This window comes from Malania oleifera, chromosome 5 (assembly GCF_029873635.1).
Source record: "Malania oleifera isolate guangnan ecotype guangnan chromosome 5, ASM2987363v1, whole genome shotgun sequence".
Classification (NCBI taxonomy): Eukaryota; Viridiplantae; Streptophyta; class Magnoliopsida; order Santalales; family Ximeniaceae; genus Malania; species Malania oleifera.
Genome location: NC_080421.1, coordinates 84,453,290 through 84,460,153, shown reverse-complemented (window position 1 = coordinate 84,460,153; position 6,864 = coordinate 84,453,290).

Here is a 6,864-nt window from a genome sequence, read left to right as displayed (position 1 = left end):
AGCACTAATGATATTTATTATCTCTTGTCCTAATACCATTTTGATTTTTATAATTCTATCCCTTACTCTAGTTACATCTACAACGCTATTTTTAAGTTTTTGTCTATAATAATGCCTACTCCATTCTTATGTTTTTCTTTTCCAGTGTACCAAAGTTTAAAACCTGATTTATCGGTTTCTCTAGCTTTCTCCCCCACCCACTTAGTTTCTTGAAGGAAGATTATATTAATTCTTCTTCTAATCATTGTATCCAAAATTTCCATGCTTTTACCCGTAAGTGTCCCTATATTCTAAGTTGCTAATCTAATCCTAGTTTCCGAAACTAACGTCTTTACCTGCCCACGTCCAGAATGATGCAGGAACCCTCACATATTTGACACCGTACCCGGGCGCCAACACGGTGCGTCGCTTAGGGGCGACGACCTAGCCCACCCTCACCCACTTTTCGCTACACCCGGGTGGTTCAAATGCAACGCGTCGCTCGTAGGGGACGCCCCAGCAAATATTCGGTAAGGATTCATATCATAGTGATCTGACAAATTTTACGCTGACTGTCAGCTACCTAACGCAACCCTCCTCCTTAACCCGGGCTTGGGACCGGCTGTGTGTGAAAAAATTAGGACATTTAAGTGCATCACAGGCAGAGTTAAATTACATATTTTAACAAGTAAATAAAATTTTAAAAAACACAAATATATAAAAAAAAAATCAAATATAATTTCCAAACTACTTGTTGCAACTCAAAAATTGCTAACTTGAATTCTTTGCATACATGATGATGAGATAGCTATAGCATTACAAAGCTCCAATTATTTTCAAGATCTAAGATATAGCTTTCAATAATTTTGAAAAAGTTAAGGAACAAAAGTTACACAATTCAACTCATGGACATTCCTTTTATATAATCAAGGAGTTAAATTTTCTAGTCAAATCTAACTTGAGAGTCACACACCCAAAAAGCATATGCCTCAATTAAAGACACACAAAAGGAGTGTTTTTTGTATAAACACCAAAACCTCATCTTATAATGCATTAGTCTTGGGAGTTGGGATTTTGTATTTTAAGTTGAATCTCAAGGTGTTGTACACATGCCCTGCCATCAAGTAATATACATTCTAAAAATGTGCACGTGTGTGCTTGTTTGATTCTTTTCATATATATGCTGAATTTTGTTAAAACTTTCTCAAAAATGAAATCATAAATGATTTTGCTAAAACTGTTTTTGAAAGGATGAGTGAAGACACTTTATAAAATGTTGCATGCTTGAAAGGGAATACTTGCTTGTTTAATTCTATTCATATATATGCTGAATTGTGTCAGGTTGTGAATATACTATATTGACTTGACACTGGTAGTATAAATGTCATCTGCATGGCTGATGCAGATTTGTGTATTGCATGTTGGTAGTGAATGTAGGATTCTCGCATGCCTTTCTATGTATATATGAACTCCTTTTCAAGTCAATTTTTTTTGGGAAATTGTTCATATTATAGTCAGCATGCTGCCGAAATTTTGTTAAAACTTTCTTAAAAATGAAATTAAAAATGATTTTACTAAAACTATTTTTTAAAGGATGAAAATCCTTTGTAGAATGCTGCTTGCTTGAAAGGAAATACCTGCTTGTTTGATTATATTCATATACATAATGTATTGTGTAGGGTTGTGAATATACTAGATTGACTTGACACTGGTAGTATAAGTGTCATCTACATGGCTGGTGTAGATTTGTATATTGCATGCTAGTAATGAATCTAGGATTCTCGCATGCCCTTCTATATATATATATATATATATGAACTCCTTTTCAGGTCAATTTTTTTTTGGAAATTGTTCAAATTACAATCGGTATGTTGCCGAAATTTTGTTAAAACTTTCTCAAAAATGAAATTAGAAATGATTTTGCTAAAAATGTTTTTAAAAGGATGAGTGAAGACACTTTATAGAATGCTCCATGCTTGAAATGGAATACTTGCTTGTTTGATTCTATTCATATATATGTTGAATTGTGTCGGGTTGTGAATATGCTAGATTGACTTGACACTGGTAGTATAAATTTCATCTGCATGATTGATGCCGATTTGTGTATTGTATGCTGGTAATGAATCTAGGGTCCTCGCATGCCCGTCTATATATATATATGAACTCCTTTTCAAGTCAAATTTTTTTGGGAAATTATTCAAATTACAGTCGGCATGCTGTTAAAATTTTGTTAAAACTTTCTTATAAATGAAATCAGAAATAATTTTACTAAAACTGTTTTTGAAAGGATGAGTGAAGACACTTTATAGAATGTTGCATGCTTGAAAAGAAATACTTGCTTGTTTGATTCTATTCATATATATATATATATATATATGCTTAATTGTGTCGGGTTGTGAATATACTAGATTGACTTGACACTAGTAGTATAAATGTCATCTGCATGACTGATGCAGATTTGTGTATTGCATACTGGTAATGAATCTAGGATTCTCGCATGTCCTTCTATATATATATAAACTCCTTTTCAGGTCAAATGTTTTTGGGAAATTGTTCAAATTACAGTCGGCATGCTGCCAAAATTTGGTTAAAACTTTCTCAAAAATGAAATCATAAATGATTTTGTTAAAATTGTTTTTGAAATGATGAAAATCCTTTATAGAATGTTGTATGCTTGAAAGGAAATACTTGCTTGTTTGATTCTATTCATATATACGCTGAATTGTGTCAGGGTGTGAATATACTAGATTAACTTGACACTGGTAGTATAAATGCTATCTGCATGGCTGATGCAGATTTGTGTGTTGCATGCTAGTAGTAAATCTAGGATTCTTGCATGCCCTTCTATATATATATATATATATGAACTCATTTTTAGGTCGTCAAATTTTTTTGGAAAATTGTTCAAATTACAGTTGACATGCTACCAAAATTTAGTTGAAACTTTCTCAAAAATGAAATCAGAAATGATTTTGCTAAAACTGTTTTTGAAACGATGAGTGAAAGTCCTTTATAAAATGTTGCATGCTTGAAAGGGAATACTTGTTTGTTTGATTCTATTCATATATATGCTGAATTGTGTTAGGTTGTGAATATACTAGATTGACTTGACACTGGTAGTATAAATATCATCTACATGGCTGATGCAAATTTGTGTATTACATGTTGGTAGTTAATCTAGGATTCTCGCATGCCCTTATATATATGAACTCCTTTTCAAGTCAAATTTCTGAATTGTGAATTGTTGAGAGATACTGGAATTGTATTATTGCTTGTTCTGTTAGGACTTGATTTAGCTTTTCTGCAATTTCATACATGCATAGACATAGACAAACCCTAGGTTGTGTGCTACTGCTGCTAGCTTAGCTAAACTTAGGAAGAACTTTTGTGACTTGCAGGTTTGGGAATTGTTCTATTTACAGATGGCATGATACTGAAAATTTGTTAAATTCCAATGTTTTCTTAACCTCCTCCTAAATAAATCTTCCAAACACTAGACTACAAGTAATACAGGAGCCTCCTAACTCCATAACTGAAGATCTAACTACATTAAAGTCCTAACTTAAGACCTAATTAGGGAAACGAAAATCAAAACTTCTATAATTTTGGAAAATCAAATCCTATGTACTTGCATGCATATCATTGTCTTTATTTTTGAGTCATTGGGTTGTCTTGAGCACATTGAGCATTTGTATGATGCAAAAATCTTCTGCATTGCATGCTTTTGTGACTTGCAGGTTTGGGAAATATTCAATTTACAGACGGCATGCTGTCGAAAATTTATTAAATTTCTCCCTAAATAATCAAAGTCATATACCATTGAACTATAGTCTGATATAGATTGTTTGTGGGATGCATAAACACATTATATTATTTAATGCTGATTATATGAAGATCTTGTGCATTCATAAAATTCATTAACAACTGGTTGGATTATTGTGAACTGTTTGTGTAAACACCCAGGTTTCAAATATATCTCTATGGAAAATGTCCTATTTACAGGGGAAATGCTACCAAAATTTCTCAAAACTAATAAAACTTAGCAATTTAAAATAGTATCATTTTTTTTTAACTTTGTCCGAATGCTCAATTATTTTTCTATCAAATTATTGATACTTATAGTAAGCATATGGTCAAAAATCGTATACTAATTTTTTTTTCTTATAATTCTTAATTTGCAGGGTTTGCAGCTGTTACACCATCAATACCATCCCATGCTACAGAAGGATGTAGCTTTTGACTTTTTTTTTCGTATTTTTTTTTTGTTATCTGAACATATGGGATTCATGTATAAAACATTCCGAATTTGTATAATGTGGTATTTGATTTTGAATTATAATTTTTAATAATTTATGAATCTTTTTAATATTTATGGTTCAATGTTATCTATGCAAAAATGTAATTACAGATTTTCACAGGAATTAATGATTTTAAAAAATATTAATTTTTAATTAATTAGTGACGGTTTCTATAACTATTAGTGAAGGATCAAAACCGTCACTAATACTATACCATTAATGACGAATATTAATCCTTCACTAAAGGCCAAGTACTAGTGACAGTTTTGATCCCTCATTAAAGCCAACTATTAGTGACAAATTATGATCCTTCACGAAAGGCTAATAAGTATTAGTGACGGTTTTGATCCTTCACAAATATTTCACTATTAGTGACGAATTTAAAACAGTCACTAATACTATACTATTAGCGACGAATTATGATCCTTCACTAAAGGCCAATAAGTATTAGTGACGGTTTTGATCCTTCACTAATACTACACTATTAGTGACGGTTTTAAAATTCGTCACTAATACCCAACTATTAGTGACATTTTGATCCTTCGCTAAAACTACACTATTAGTGACAGTTTTGAAATTCATGAATTTGTCCGGAGCCTCTATAAAATTTAAAGTGACAAGATTGGGGTTTTAGTGACGGTTATAATCCGTCACTAATACTTTATTATTAGTGACGGTTTCAAAATTCGTCACTAATAATTAGTAGTAACGGCAGATATAACAACTAATTTAAAATCGTTACTAATACTTACAAATTCGTCACTAATACTATTAGTGACGAATTTATAAGTATCAGTGATGGTTTTGATCCTTCACTAATAATCTTATTGTTTGTAGTGTACCAACCAGCCCTACGCATAACTTAAACTTGTTCAGAGGTATTATTTTCATCATCAAATTCGAGGGGTTCGTGTATGTGGAAATCTTCTTAATCTGTAAAGATTTGTCTTTTACCTTTTTATGTATCCAATGATACCTCACTTCAATGTGCTTCGTTCTTGAATGGTACATGGAGTTTTTGCTCAAAGCTATTGCACTTTGGCTATCAAAATAGATAACATATCCACTTTGCTTCAGTCTTAATTCTTGGAGAAATTTATTTTTAGCCATATAATCTCCTTTCTAGCTTCTGTGGCAGCAACATACTCTGCTTCTGTTGTAGATAGAGGGACACACTTTTGTAGTCTATATTACCATGAGATAGCTCCCCCTGTAAAAGTAAACAAGTATCTAGACGTGGATCTTCTGTGATCAAGATCACTTGCCATATCAGAATCAGTAAAGCTTTCCAAATTGAATTAGAACCTCCAAAATATAAGCACAATTTTGAACTTCCCTTCAAATACCTTAGGATCCACTTTATTGCTTCACAGTGTTCTTTCCCCGGATTGTCTAGAAATCTGCTCACAATGCCCACTGCGTAAGCAATATCCAGTCTGGTGCAAACCATTGCATACATCAAACTCCCAACCATTGAGGAGTATGGAACAACTTCCATTTCTTCTCTTTCTTCTGCAATAGTAGGATATGTCTTTTGCAATCTTTACGTCTAACTACTTAAGCTCAGGGTCCTTGCTTGCTGCTAAACTGAGAATAGTTCGAATAGATGTCATTTTAATAACATGAGAGAAAATTTTATCAAAATTAATACCTTTCTTTTGTCTAAAGCCTTTTACCACTAATCGAGCTTTGTGCTTAACTAGCATGTCATTGTTATCTCTTTTGAGCTTGAAAACCCATTTGCACTTCAATGCCTTCTTGCCTTTAGGAGGGTTGACTAACTCTTACGTGTCATTCTCTTGCAAAGAGTTCATCTCTTCTTTCATGGCCTATAACTAACAATTCTTATTAGGATGAGTTAGTACTTCCTGAAAATTCTCTAGCTCCCCCTCATCGCAATGAGGATATTCTCAAAAGTAGGATATTTAGTTGATTGTTTTCTTTCTCTTTCTGATCACCTTAGTTGCAGTTGAGCAATTTCTATAGGGGTGGGTTGCTTCCTCAGCTCATCACTGGCTACTTCTGATGTGTTATTGTCACCTTCTTTTTGCGTATCTTCTTCACTTGTGGCATTATTAGGAAGAGAAGGACTTGTTAAATAGTTGGTTATCACCTTTATGTCTGATCTTTTGTTCATCTTTATGTGTTCCAAACTCAGTTTCAAGGAACAGCACATATCTGCTTCTGATGATCATCTTCTTTTCTGGGTCCCATAGTTTGTAGCCAAATTATTCATTGTCATACTCGATGAATATGCATGGCACTGTTTTATCATCAAGCTTGGTCCTCTATTCCTTGGGTACGAGCATAAATGCTTTACACCCGAACACCTTCATATGAGAATACGAGATGTCTTTTCCTGACCAACCTTTCTTTGGGATACTAAAATCCAAAGCTACCGACGGAATTCTGTCAATGACATAGCAGGCTATGCAATCTGCTTCGCCCCTAAATGACTTAGGCAGTTCAGCCATTTTGAGCATGCATCTGACTGTCTCGACAATGGTGCGATTCATTCTCTCAATCATGCCATTATGTTGCGGGGTACTAGGAACTATCTTCTCATGCTGAATTTCATGGTTTGAAT